This window comes from Lycium barbarum, chromosome 10 (genome assembly GCF_019175385.1).
Source record: "Lycium barbarum isolate Lr01 chromosome 10, ASM1917538v2, whole genome shotgun sequence".
Classification (NCBI taxonomy): Eukaryota; Viridiplantae; Streptophyta; class Magnoliopsida; order Solanales; family Solanaceae; genus Lycium; species Lycium barbarum.
Window position 1 is genome coordinate 36,635,033 of NC_083346.1, and position 15,733 is coordinate 36,650,765.

At 39.0% G+C, this 15,733-nt stretch overlaps 1 long non-coding RNA gene across 1 annotated transcript; it reads right to left on the reverse strand.

Moving 5' to 3' along the window:
* Nucleotides 1–9,392: 9,392 nt before the first annotated feature.
* On the reverse strand, nucleotides 9,393–12,828 carry LOC132616084 (uncharacterized). The gene is made up of 3 exons (XR_009572984.1): nucleotides 12,194–12,828; nucleotides 10,708–10,881; nucleotides 9,393–10,243 (listed from the first exon to the last, which is right to left on the reverse strand). It is a non-coding gene; the product is annotated as an uncharacterized LOC132616084 (long non-coding RNA).
* Nucleotides 12,829–15,733: the final 2,905 nt, after the last annotated feature.

Genomic DNA, 15,733 nt, shown 5'->3' on the forward strand with positions numbered 1-15,733 from the left:
ACCTTGCATATAATCTCATAGGGTCCAATGTACCGGAGGCTAAGCTTGCCCTTTTTGCCAAATCTCATGACGCCCTTCATTAGTGACACCTTCAAGAATACCCAATCTTTCACTTGGAACTCTAAGTCCCTTCGACGATTATCTGCATAGGATTTCTGACGACTCTGAGCTGTTAATAATCGATCCTATATAAGTTTGGCTTTATCTATAGCTTGCTGGACCAAAATTTGGCCCTATCAATGTTGTCTCTCCTACTTCGAACCACCTAATTGGAGATCTACACTTGCGCCCATATAAAGCCAAATACGAGGCCATTTGGATGCTAGAATGATAACTATTGTTATAAGCAAATTAAATTAGTGGTAAGTGATCATCCCAACTACCTTCAAAATCCAATATACATGCCCGTAGCAAATCCTCAAGGGTTTGAATAGTGCGTTCAGCTTGTCCATCAGTCTACGGGTGAAATGTTATGCTAAGACTCACCTGAGTCCCTAAACCTTCTTGGACATTTTTCCAGAAATTGGTTGTGAATTGTATCCCTCTATCGGAGATAATAGAGACTGGAACACCGTGAAGTCGCACCTATATAGAATTATACTTACGTCGAGAACGGAGTAAGCCTGCAATGAAATCCATGTTAATTACTTCCCATTTCCAAGTTGGAATTTCTATAGCTTGCAACAATCCACCAAGCTTTTGATGCTCAATTTTCACTTGCCGACAATTAAGACATTGGGCCACGAATTCCGCTATTTCCTTCTTTATTCCATTCCACCAATATATAGATTTAAGATCATGATACATTTTCGTAGCTCCGGGGTGAACGGAATAACGGGAGCAATGGGCTTCTCTCAATATTTGGGGGCGTAATCCAGCAACATCAGGAACACATAACCTGCCTCGGCATCGGAGAACTCCATCTCCAGAAATCTCAAATAATGACTTCTCCTTCTGAGGGAGTGTATTTCTGTAATGAACTACCATAGGATCTTCGTATTGACGCTCTTTCACTTCAACTACTAGCGACGAGACCGCTGAATTCTAAATGATAGCTCCCACACTGCCTAAGTCTACTACTCAAACTCCTAGGCTAGCTAACTTCTGGAGCTCATAAGCTATCTCTCTTTTCTCTGGTTGAACATCACATAAACTTCCCATGGATCTACGGCTAAGAGCATCAGCCACAACGTTCGCCTTCCCGAGATGATATAGGATGTTAACTTCATAATCTTTCAACAATTCCAACCATCGCTATTGCCGTAAATTCAATTCCTTCTTCTTGAAAATATATTGGAGGATCTTATGATCTGTATAAATATCAACATGGACGCCATACAAATAATGTCTCCACATCTTCAATGCATGAATCACTGCAACCAATTCAAGATCATGGGTCGGGTAATTTTTCTCATGTTTCCGTAACTGTCTTGAAGCATACGCAATCACCTTACCATTTTTTTTATAACTATTGATTTATATAACCAGTGTAAATGTTTACACTGTTCATGATCAGGACCCTCTAGAATTGGACATTGAGCCCCAACTTCTAGTTCATCAAATCACAAAAACAAAGATAACTCAGCTCATTACATGCTCATGTTAGCTACAGCTTATGGATAGAAGTTTAGCCCTCTTAGTCTCTTTGTGATTTTTGGCTTCGTCTCTCCTTTGGAGTGTATGTCTTGTATAATCTGTTTAATCATTGCTGCTATAGTCCTCTTCTTCTATTGGAACACTCTCATATTTATTTCCTGCCATGTGTAGTATATGCATCCTAATAGGGCTATCCTGTAGACTTCAGCTTTTGCATTTTTTCCATGTGCATGTTTGTTTTCCCACCTTTGCTCTTGATCCCAAGTATATATCTACCTATGGATCCCCTGCCATGTTAGTAGCTTTTCCCACACCACATGTGTCACTGGGCATTGAAAGAACAGGGGATTATTACTTTCTAGCCAATTCTCACATAATGGGCAGATTGGGTTGCAATTAATGGACCATTTGATAAGTCTATGTTTTGTTGCTAGCCTGCCATATATAGCTAAGTAGTGGATAAAAATCCACCTTGGGCAGCCCTAGTTATTGCATAGCATTTTCCTCCATTGCACCTTTGGGAATTCACCTCTCAGTTTGTTATAAGGTTTCCGGATGTAGAATGTTGACTCTTGTAGAAAGTAAGCTTGACTGATGCCAGTACCCTTTAGATACTTGTGTGTTTTCATGATTTTCCTTATGACCCAAGATGCTTGGTTTGCTTCTGTGTGCCATATGTCTCCTCCTTTTATGTAATATGCATGTACCCATTGTATCCAGACCTTATCCTTATTTTTGCACAGGTTCCATAGGTGTTTAAGAATAGCAGCTTCGTTCTATATAAGTATATCAGTAATATTTAGGCCTCCTGATGTCTTTGGTAGGCATAATGTGTCCCAGGCAACTAATGCCTTCCTTGACTGTTCTGCTTTTCCAGTCCAGAGGAACTTCCTATAGGTTGACTCTATTTGTTCGATGACTTTTTTAGGAAGGACAAAGATTTGGGACCAAAAGGTTTGTATAGCTAGCAGGACACTTTTGATCAATTGTAGCCTACCCGTACATGAAAGGAATTTAGCAGTCCAACTGGTGATCTTTCCTAGCATTTAATCCAGCATGGGTTGACACTGACCAATAGAAAGTCTTTTAGAGCTTAGAGGGACCCCTAGATATCTAAAAGGCAAGGTGCCTGTGGTGAATCCTAATGTCTGGGTGATTTCTTGCTGATCAACAGGGTCTACACCCCCAAAATAGATACAACTTTTGCTTTGGTTAGCTATTAGACCTGATGCCTTTGAGAATAGTTGGAAAGCATCAAGCAATAATTTGGCAGACCCAAGCTCCCCTCTACAGAATAATAAAAGGTCATCAGCAAATCCTAATTGTAAAAGGTTTAGCTTCTCACATCTGGGGTGAAAATTGAAATCCGGGTTCTGTTTGAGGGTTTTCATGATCCTGCTCAAGTATTCCATTGCAATTACAACGAGGAAAGGTGATAAGGATTCTTCCTGCCTTACCCCTCTTTTTGCATCAAAGGGCTTGGATGGGTTTCCATTTATCACTATGGAGTACGAAACTGTTGACACACAGGTCATGATCCATCTAACAAAGATATTAGGAAAATTCAGCCCACACAAAATTTGTTCTAGATACACCCATTCTAGTGAGTCATAGGCTTTTTGCATCTAGGTGATACTCCCTTCCTCCCATACCCTTTGACTAGTTCATGACTAAGTATGATATTGTCATGTATGACCCTCCCTGGTACAAAAGCAGCCTGCCCCTTATCTATTATACTGTCTATTACTCCTTGCATTCTAGAGGATAGCATCTTTGAGATGATTTTATAAATGGTGGTGCAACAAGAAATAGGTCTGTATTGTTTTATAGAGGTTGGGTTTTGGACTTTGGGGATTAAAGTAACAAATGCGCAATTAATGGCTTTAGGCATGCTATATGTGTCAAAAACTTGTAGGACTGCTTTAGTTACTTCATCTCCTATTATTGGCCATGCTGTTTTGAAGAAGCATGAGTTGAAACAATATACACCAGGTGCCTTCATGTCATCTATGTATTTGAGGGCTTGGTATACATCTGCAGCACTGAATGGTTTGATGAGCTCTGTTTGTTGTTCTCTAGTCAGTGTTGGCCCATTATTCAGCATATGAGGATGTATAGCTGGTATAGCTTGGTTTGTTGTCCCCAACAGATCGTTATAGAAGCCCAGGACCTCTTCTTGTATGCTTGGTTATGTACTTACAGTGTCCCCATTTTCGTTTTGAAGTGTGATAATCAGATTTTGAGCTTTCCTGCTTTTAGCACTAGCAAAGAAGTAAGCAGTGTTGCAGTCTCCTTCCTTCAGCCATTTATTCCTTGATTTTTGTTTGTATATATTTTCCTCAATGAGGTTCCATTTTTCTAGTTTTTCCTTTAACAGTTTTTCTGTGTCATATGTATTGATAGCTTGTGTAGGATCCCTTATTTTTCCATATAGTTCTTGCAACTAACCCTTTACTTCTTTAATCTTTTCTGCAACCCCTTTGAATTCTTTGTTGTTAAGATCTTTTAATCCCTTCTTCACCTCATTTAATTTGGCCCAAACTTCCTGCATATTTGTTGCTGTTTCATCAGTGTTCCAGCTTTCTTGAACTATTTCTGTGAAGCGTGGATGAGTTGCCCAGCAATTAAAAAATCTGAATGGTCTTGTTCCTTTCTTTGTGTCATTTCCTAGTATCAGTGCCAGTGGTGAATGATCAGAGAAAAGAGGGTCTAGCACTTGTACCACCACTGGCTCCATATTCAGCATCCAATGAGCGTTTACTAGTGCTCTATCAATTTTGCTACTCACATGGTTGTTTGCCCAGGTGAACTTCCTCCCCCTTGTTGGTAGTTTTGTCGTTCCTGTGTCATTTATGAACTCTCTAAAATCTTTGATTTCACTGTCCTGTACTTCATTTCCATTTATTTTGTCTTCTATACTCAAGACTGCATTCTAGTCACCCAACAATAGACATGGTGAGTGGGTCCTTTGGTCCAGCTCCCTTAGTTCCTACCAGAGGGTTTGCCTATCATGAACTGTTTGTAGGCCATAGATAGCTACCAGGGTAATTTGCATTCCACCTCTAGGGTCTTGTATGTTAGCTACTATAAACTGAGTTTTATTCTCAATTTCTGTGATAGTCACTTGTCTAGGATCCAATATCAGCCAAATTCTTCCCTTATTTGTTGTTGATGCATTTGATAGCCAATCCCATCCAGGTGCTATTTTATTTATGATAGCACTAGCTTTACTATTCTCAGCCCTATGTTCTATTATAGCCAAGACAGACATCTTATTTCTCCTAATAAACTCCTTCATCTCCTTTTGCTTATAGATTGTATTTATGCCCCTCACATTTCATGAAACTATCTTCATTTGGATATGGGGGGGGGGGGGGGGGGGGGGGAAACTTCATGATAGTTCTACCCACTGGTACTCCCTTTCTTATTTGCATTATTTTTTACACCACCAGTATTCTTTTCATTTCCTTCTTCACGATTTAGTATATGGAAAGTATTACCTGTGTGTATTGTTTGATCTGTTGTTGCTAGTATGGTTTTAGTAGAGGATTTTCCCCTGACCGCTACCCAGCCCTCTGTTGCATTTGTGTTGTCTCTCTGTTGCATCTGAGTTCCTCTCTGTGCATTTTGTGTGTGTTTCCTTGTCTTATCATGCTGTTGCTTGTCCTTATTGTATTGATTTTTTGTGGCATTCAGATGATTCCCATTGTCTCGGTCCTTCCACAGTTGTCCATCTCTGGGAAACCTTGTTTTTTGCATTGGAGAAGTTGCCTTTGCTTGTCCTTGTATTACTGGTTGTGTATAGTGAGAATTTGCACAGTTGTGCCCAATTTTTAAGCATCTCTCACAATATTCAGGCTCCCAATCATATGCTACTTCTTGTTCGATTAGTCCTTCTCGGGGTACATGAATTTTTACACACTTGGTAATGGCTTGGTGACATCCATGTCTACCAGTACCCTGGCATAAGATACTCGTGCCCCATTCGTGGTGCAGTCATCTGCATAGACTGGTGTTCCAAGCCCACTGCTTATCTTTCCAAGTGCTTTCTTGCCCCAACATACCAAGGGTATGTTTGGGAACCTTACCCAGATCGAAAAAGTGCGCAATACTTCTTCCTTGAGCAGAAAGTTGTTCGTCCAAGTTTTCATTATTACTAGTCGATTATTAATTGTACCCAGCCCTGCTAGTAGCACTTTGTTTCTATCCTCCATACTATTGAATCGAATAATAAATTAATCGTCGTTGTGATAGAAGATTAGGGGTTTTGCATCAAAATTACCTTGACTAGCTAGGAACCGATCTACTGCTCCTATTGTTGGTGAGTAGCCAATAACGTACAGTATAAGGGCACACTTCCATTTTCAGCTTCTTCTTCAATGTCCTCTTCTTCGAGTGTGACACACAGCCTAACCCAATGCTTGAAGCATCGCAATAGACAATATAACCTTTCAATCCCTCTGGAAGTGTCAGGACTGGGGCAAAAGTTAATCTATCCTATAGCTCTTGGAGACTATGTTCACAAACATCCGTCCATTGAAATTTAGCTGATTTCTGGGTTAGCTTCGTGAGTGGTGCAGAAATAGAAGAAAAGCCTTCTACAAATCTCCTGTAATAACCTGCTAAGCCTAGAAAACTGCGAACTTCTGTAGGTGTTGTAGGCCTTGGCCAAGTCTTTACGGCCTCAATCTTTTGGGTATTTACCCGAACACCATCGGCTGAAATAACATGCCCCAAAAAGGTCACCGAATTCAACCAAATTTCACACATAGAAAATTTTGTGAATAACTCTCGAGTTTGGAGAACTCTAAGAACAGTACGTAAATGATCCGCATGTTCTGCCTCAGACCGAGAATATACCAGGATATCGTCGATGAACACAATCACAAATAAATCTAGGAAAGGCCTGAACACATTGTTCATTAAATCCATAAATAATGCCAGCGCATTAGTTAGCCCAAATGACATTACCCAGAACTCAAAATGGCCATATCTTGTTCTGAAAGCCGTCTATCCTTCTCCCTAACTCTCACCTGATGATACCCGGATCTCAAATCTATTTTTGAAAACCATTTGGCACTCTGCAATTGATCGAACAAGTTGTTAATCCTTGGAAGCGGATATTTGTTCTTGATCGTTACTTTATTCAGTTGCCGATAGCCAATGCACATTCGTAAGGAGCCATCTTTCTTTCGTACAAACAACACGGGTGCTCCCTACGGGGAAGAACTAGGCCTAATAAAGCCTTTTTCAAGCAAGTCCTTCAATTGCTCCTTCAATTCTTTCAACTCTGCTAGAGCCATTCGGTAAGGAGGAATAGATATGGGGTTTAGTGTCTGGTAGCACATCAATAGCGAAATCAATATCCCGCTCTGGAGGGAGGCCTGTAAACTCTTCCGGGAATACATCCGGAAAACCATTCACCACAGGGATAGACTAAAGAGTTAGCGATTCAGCTTCTACATCTTGAACCCGAACTAAATGGTAAATACAACCTTTAGCAATCATTTTCCTCGCCTTGAGATAGGAAATAAACCTACTTGAGATAAGAAATAAACCTACCTTTCGGGGATGTAGTATTTCCTTTCCATTCTAAAACTGGTTCTCCCGGAAACTGGAAGCGAACAATTTTCATTCTACAATCAACATTGGCATAGCAAGAAGTCAACCAATCCCTGCCCATAATGACATCAAAGTCCACCATTCTCAACTCATGTAAATCGACTAGAGTATGATGATTACAAATCACAACTATATAATTTCTATATACACAGCTAGGTATTACCAGTTCACCAACGGGTGTAGATACCTCAAAAGGTTTGATCGACTCCGGTTTGACCCCAAACCGACCCGTAATATATGAAGTAACATACGACAAGGTGGAGCCCTGATCTATTAAAGAATATACATCAAGAGAAAATACCAATAATATACCTGTGACGACATCGGGGGAAAACTTAAGATCCTGTCGCCCAGCCAATGCATAAATACGGTGCTGGGGACCATTAGAACTGGGCGCTCTGCCTCTACCTCTACCATAGCTGACTGGCGTCTGTAAACCTGGCCCCATAGGGCGTATAGATGATGAAGACCCGATTGCCGATCCTGAAGGCTGGATCCTACCCCTACCACCAATCGAGGTGCAATCACGCATGATATGGCCTGGCCGACCGCATGCATAGAAAACCCCTGAACCTAGTCGACACTGGCCCCAATGTAACTTTTCGCACTGGGAACATCATGGCATGGGTAGCCTTGCCTGACCAGAATCGCCTCTGAACTGAGAACCTGAAGCCCTAAAACTCTGACTCGGCCCGGAGTGAGTAGACCTATCAAATCTCTGGCCAGTAAACCATGGAGGCGTACTAGTCATAGAATGGCCTGACTGCCTAGAAAATTGTTGTTTTTCCCTCCTTTGAATTCACTACTCGGACCCGAAGATCTAGCTCTCTTGCTATACCCTCTGTCATGCTCACGCTCACTTCTTTGCTGTTGTTGGCTTTCCTCCAAATTATGGGCAAGGGCTTGAATGCGTGAAATATCCATGTTATCCTGAAGGGATGCAATCAAGCACCTATCCATCAAATGTGGACCTAGGCCTCTCACAAAGCGGTGCACTCGGTCACCCATATTTGCTACCATGGCCGGAGCATACCTAGCCAAAGAATTGAAGCAGAGACTATACTCTAAGGAACTCATACTTCCTTGCCTAAGATTCAAGAACTTATCAGCTCTAGCCCCCCGAACCTCTGGAGGTAAGTAATGTCGGAGGAAGGCATCCACAAATTCTTGCCATACCGGGGGAGGTGCATTGACTCCCCGTGAAGCCATCCAAACCGCGTACCAATGAACCGCAACATCCCGCAATCTATAAGACACTAACTCTACCGATTCAATGTCTGAAGCATGCATTAACCGAAGTGTCCTCAACATCCCATCAATAAAGTTTTGAGGGTCCTCATCCGGTTTTGACCCGAAGAATTTCGGAGGGTTCAAGATAATAAAATCATGGGCTTTTGCACTAACAGCCCTATCACCTTGACCTGTACCTTGCCACTGGGTTTGAGCGGCAACCAACTGAGTGAGTAAATCAATGGCCTCTTTTATATCTTAGCCTGAAGCATCTGGTGGAGGAGCTGGGGCCGAGGCTCCCTCATGCTCCTCTAAAGCGGGTAATAAGTGAGAGGACCGAGATTGAGCCGCATTCTGGGACTCACCTTCCTCTACATCCGTTGGCGATACACTTTCAGCCCGCTTTTCTGCCACTGTCTTGCCCTTTTGGGTGGCCATAGCTTTTCTCTTCACAGGCATTTCTGAAATACATAATACATTGTTAAGGAAAGAGAAATCCTTATATCATAGCTCTATCGCACGATCTTATGAAGAAAGAAGGTCATTCATTCCTAAAATGCCCGCAGCCTCCTGTTTATAAGTGTGGCATGCAACACACCCATAAACAAGACTCTACTGGACAAGGCTCATAAACACACCCTAGGACCGAACTGCCCTGATACCAATATTTTCACGACCCAACCGGAGGGCCATGACGGACACCCGGTGCTAACCCGCCGGGGCACCTTTTATCGTACATTCACATTCACATCTAGGTGGGCCACATGGCCTACGCATGATTTCTATACATCAATAATACTAATCTCATTGGGCAATGAGACATTCATATCATCATCAACAACTATGCCCATATCCATATACACAAGCCGACGAGGCTAACAAAATGATATACAAAATATAAGCCGACAAGGCTAAAAGACATCTAACCATACACAATGGTCAACGAGCCTCTAAAGAAAGTATGTAACATCATACGAACGGGACAAGACCTCGCCATACCATATGTATGTACACAAAAGTATAGTACCAACAGCTGCAGCTCCGGATCAAATGGAGCTCCTCTATGCAGTCCCTGAACAAATAATCTATGGATCAAGTCTGTCTCCCTGTCCACGTGCGAGCATGATGCAGTGTCCACAAACAAAAAGACGTCAGTACGAATAATGTACTGAGTATGTAAAGCATGATCAATAACATAACGAAAGCATAAGAAATAGTATAAGATAGATGAGTTATGAAATGAAAGGGCTAGGTATACCTCTAGCGACGTTCGTCATATTTACTTACCCTCATTCTAATGGGAAACTTCCATTTCATAAGTTCATACATTTAGAAATATCATACCCGACCATAAAGGTTCGGGGTCTTGTATACCTGACCATGCTAAGGTTCAGTGTTTTACATACCTGGCCCTACCAAGACTCGGTGTTATCCGTACCCAACTGCAGTGGTGTGCGCACGATAAATATCATACTCGGCCATATAAGCTCAGTGTTACATAACAGCCATTCATACTTATAATCGTATACATACTAGCCCATAAGTATCATCCCCAACATCGTTTTCATTACATCTTTCCTTAGAGGATCAACTGTCATATAAAAGAGGTAATAGCATCACAAATATCGAGAATCATGAGCTTTTGTAATTTTAGAGGTAAAGTCGTTTAAAAGATATTTTGGACCCATGGAAAGGTATATAGCAAAGTAATCAGGCCTTAATGAAAGAAGGGTTAGCTTTACATACCTCTTTGTCTTCTTAAATACTTAACGTTCACTGTCGAAGCTTGAACAATCTACATTTAGAAGGATTCATACCATAGTTAAGCCTTAATGATACTCTTAAATTCAAACTAGAATAATTCATGATCTAATGAAAATTGGGAAACATTTCCTCTATTTTGTCAACTTCCACCGTATTACAAAACAATTCCCAAACATCCAATAACGTCCACAATTTCATAATCAAGTAATCACATTCCATTAAGTCTTCATTCATTCTCATGCTCAACTTATACTAACAACTTCACTCCCATTCTTGGAACATTTTCATACAATGCTTGCTTATCACTATTACTACCTTTCATAACAAGATTATACCCATATCATACTAAGAATCATGACTCAAGTTAGCTTACTACTCAAAAACATCATAAAAGCTACATTTAGACCTCACTTTCTACTTTCTACTTTCTTCTTCTACCCAAGTTGTTCAACAACCAAACATTCATGATAACATGAAATAAGAATGAAAACTAACCTTTTATCTCATAAGAATGAGCTTTGGAGCAGCTATCAACTTATGTGAAAACCCTAGCCTCAATACCCAAGAATTTCTTGTAGTCTACTAACCCTCGCAAGACTTCAATACCCAGCTATCATCTTGATTCTTGCCTCTTGATCCTTGTTTTCTCTTGGGTTGGAGTGGAATATGCTTAGAGAAAGGTTTGGAGCTCTCAATACTTGTGAAAATGTGAGAAGATGAAATAAAAGAACAAGGCTTACCTATTTATACAAAAGTTAAAAACCTACGGAACACTTATACGGTCCGTATAATATTATACGGTCCGTATATGTGGACCATAAAACACCACCATGGAAACATCACTTTCTGTAAAGATCATGTTATACGGACCACCCTTATACCGATCGTATAAGTTATACGGACTGTATAAGTGGCCGTATAACTCACAGTTATCCGAAACTTTATCTCGTTGATTCGTTTGACTTTCAATCCTCATGGAACCTTCTTGACACTTATTTAACACTTCATTAACCATAAAATAGGCCCTATAGCAGCCCCTCAAGACATTACCAAATTAATATTAGTTCAATTATAGCGAAAACCTTTCCGAACACGACTTACATTTCACTTCCTTCAACAAACTAAATTTCGCATATTCATATGACTTCAAAATCTTATAGTATGCACTTTAAGCTATCTAATACTTCCCTTAATCTTGTAAGGATTTCATAATCACCTTAAGCTCACATTAGCCTATCTACAAGGCAACAAATCCGGAATTTCCGAGGTGTAACAACTTAGGCCTATTCAAATGCAACGAAACCTCATTCAATCCTGTTCTAGTACCTTGACCAAATCATAAGGCTCATATAAGTATGCCTAGGATCTTTAAGCTTCGTTTTAGTCGAATCATGATCCTTTACTTATCCTAATCATGACTTATACCACTAATTACGACATAAACAAAGTATATAGACTCAGGAAAGCAGATTAAAGATTCTAGATTAACACAATCTCATCGAGAAAGCTAGTAACTACCTTAAATTACTCAAGATGGATCATCACAGTACTTTAGCAGTCTCTTACATTCAAATGGGATTAATATTAGTCTAGACGGTTACAAAAATTACTATTTTTAATCATATAACCATATTTTATCATGTTTAAGGCATGAGGAGCCAAGCAAAACTTTAGCATCTAATAAAGTATACAACAACCTGTACATCTCTATCAATAGAGTAGTATCAAATAAAATTATCTAGACACACGCATCCAGTTCTTATTAACAACCATTATTAAGGTTAATCATGTCATTTATGAAGGCAAGAAAGTGATCTCTATTTCAAACTCCTAATTAATATTAAACATCACTTAGGGCAGCATATTACCACTTAATTAAACCCAAGACAATCTAACAACACAGCTAACATAAAACAGACCATTATCACATAACAAAGCTACTGAAAAATAACAAAAATAAGCAAAACTATTAAAATGTTACCTTTTTTAGGTGCAGCCGTAGACAAGATCGAATTTGAAAGCCTTTTTGTGCTTCCAAAACCCACACTCAGCCACACCAGACACAAAACAAGCAAGAAAACGATTTTTTAGAACTAAGAAAACCTCAACTCAAGTCAAAGTTTAAATTTTTTTATATTGAGAGGCTTGAATTCGAAATTTCTTGCCTCTTTAATAATTTTTCCTATTTTCCGACCTCTATTCTTAGTGAGGGTGTGGTTCTATTTATAGAACCCTAAAATTGTTCAAAACCCTCAAAATTACCGATGTGGGACAACTAATTTCTCCCGGAAATTAACTTTGTAAAACAAAATCTATCGCTCAAAATGATTGCAACAACAAATGAATGGTCAGACTTGAGCCTCGTTGGACTCGATCCAACCCATTCATCCCCAACCAATGAAAGTCGAGCAAAATGAACATAGTACAACAAATAAGATAGCAATAATCAACTTTTGACTGAATAATTTTAAAAGAAAAGCAAAAGAAAAAAGTCTATTCCGATTTTGGAAAGATCTGAGTAAAACAAATCTTGGAATTAATTTGTTTCACGTAAATAATGCTGCAAAAGCTGTGTATTTTACGCTTACTTTGTGAATTTACCATATTTGGGACGAGAGAGAAAGAGGAAGCAGCGGCAGCTCCTAGGGCTTGCAAGAAAGGGGAAGAGAGAGAAGTGAGAGGGATATAGGGGTCGTTTGGTATGAACGATAATGAATAAGGGGATATTATTCCCCCTTAAGGCTGAGGCGGATTGGGCTTGGGTAGGGTCTCGGTCCATTTTTGGACTGGACTCGATCTAGATTATATAAAAAAAATGATTGGCCTTTTTATGTATACAATGTATGCATATGTATGTATACCTAATGTATACACGTATATATAGAGTAAAGTAGGTAATTTAATAAACAGACAAAAACTAAAATATCGATTATTGGTCTTAACATTTCAATTATAAACAAATTCGGAAATAATTAACCTATTAAATAATTTAAAAGAGGCCAACTGTGTAAATGGGCTTAATTTTGCAAATATTGCCCTAATTGATTTTAATCTAACAGATTATATCAATTATGTCCATATTTGGCCTTAATTGGTTTTAATCTAACTGATTATTTCAATTATGGCCATATTTGGCCCAATTAGCAAATTTTAAAATTGAATTGCATTAATGACCTTGATTAATTTGAGCCAATGAATTTGGTTATTTCAATTAAGGCCATTAAGTGTTACGACCCGTCTAGAGGGCCGCGACGAGCATGTTATATCCCGTATTTTGTACGTTCGGATATTTCAAGGAAATCGTGGTAAGTTAAGGGAATGACCATCTTCCAAAATTATTTTAATGTACAAGTTGTTTATGAATATTATGTATGAACATTATTAGTATTGAAATATTGAGAGAGGCTAAGGGCAAAAAGGGAAAATTCGCAATGTGGCTTACGGTAATATTGTGGAAGGCTAGGGGCAAAATGGGAATTTCACAAAAAGTTCAAGAGAGTTCTTGGAGAACCCCCTTTGGCCGTGTATATATATGTATATATATAAAAAGTGATGACAAAAGTAAAATAATTAGTCATCCTATTTTTTTAATATTAAAGAAGTTTCAAGAAAGAGGGCATATGCCCCTCACATGCTTGTAGGAACTATATATATATATATATATATATATATATATATATATATATATATATATATATATATATATATATATATATATATATATATGAGAGCTTACATGGCAAGACACATAATTCATCATTTCAACTCATGAAGTTTCAAGAAATAAAAAAAAAAAAAAAAAAAAAGGAGATGAAGGGCATTCGGCCAAGGGTTGGCCGAACATGACCCATGGGAAAGTTGATCCAAAAAAATATTTTCTTGTGGTATTCCAAGAAATTGGAAGGTCCTCTTTAACATGAGATAAGTGTTTGGAAGATTGTAAATTGGGTTGCTATGATGGAATTTGAAACAAGAAAGTGTGTCGCTATTGTTTTTGTTGAATTTGGAAGGCTTCGGGTGAAGTAGTAAGTTGAATAAGTGGTTTTGAATATTATGTGAATTGTTTGAAGTATTCTTGAATCATGTTGGAATGATTTCGGATTAATATTTGAATGTTAGAATATACTTTGGGATTGGTTGTTGAAGTTTTTAGTATGATTGTTGATTGATGATTTGGGCCGAGTTAGATTCTCGGGGATGGTGTATTTACAGGGGAGGTGCTGCCGAAATTTCGGCAGATCATAAGTGAATTTATTTGAAAGACTAAGACAAGTGTGTGTGACAATAAATCTAATGATCATGTAAATCTTCTTGAATGTAGACTAGCGATAGCGAGCATGGACAATTAAGCGTAGCTAATAGGACGTGGAACAGGTATGTTAAGGCTCGTCCCTTTCTTTCAAAGGCATGATCTCGATGTTATGATTCCATAATCGTTTCCATATCTTAATTATTTTTCAAAAGTTACATGTTTATGATTCTAAGGCATGATTCGCTTCCCAATAACTCGTAAATGTTTTCCAAAATGTCCGTATTTTTCCAAAACAAAGGTTTATGGTATTGTAAGCTTTTATGACAAAAAAGATGGATATGTTTTACAATGACATTGATGATGTCGAGCATGAGAATATTTCTATGATGACTATGATAAGAATGATTTCATGTTTAAAGGTACTTGATGTGATTATTGCTTTGATTTTCCAAAAATGACTTCTGAAACGTCCGTAGAAGGTTCTGTACTTCAAACGTTCATAACTTTCTCATACTAAATCGGATTGACCCGAAATTTGGTTTTGAGTCTTCCGGTGTCGGTTTATGTACGCTGTTATTTGTTGCTAGTCTCATCATATAGTAATTGTTCCTTCAAGGTGAGACAAAGTAGGGATGGTTATTCCATAATATAATCGGAGGTTACCGACCTTACGTCACTCCGATAGATACATGACTTTCTTTGGGCTCTCCTGCATGCTGCTTACATGATATATGTATATGATATATGTATATGTACATATATGGGGAAGATAGGAAAGAGGGCCAGAGCGTTATATACGCGTATCCACCTGATCAGTTGGTATTATATGACATGATATCATCCCGGACGCGGGATGCCTGGACGCGGGATATGTGGTTAAATGGATCGGAGCCGACGCCTCGGCAATATGATCTGTTCTATTTTCTATATATATATGAAAAAGAAACGTTTTCAAAGCAAGTAAAGTACGATATATATGGATCGGGCTGCACGTTCCGCAGCAATGTACATGGATTGGGCTGCACGTTCCGCAACACTAAGCATGCATGGTACCCGCCAAAAGGCACTCATATGTACAGGTTGCTCTATTATCTCATAATATGCTCTATGTTTCCTTTATGTCATTATTCATGCTATGTATCCCTCGTATGTTACTATTCATGCCTTACATACTCGGTACTGACGTCCCTTCTTGTGGACGTTTCATGCCGCGCAGGTATACCCAAATGAGTAGAAGCCACCATAGAAGATGTTCCAGCGAAGTTGGCA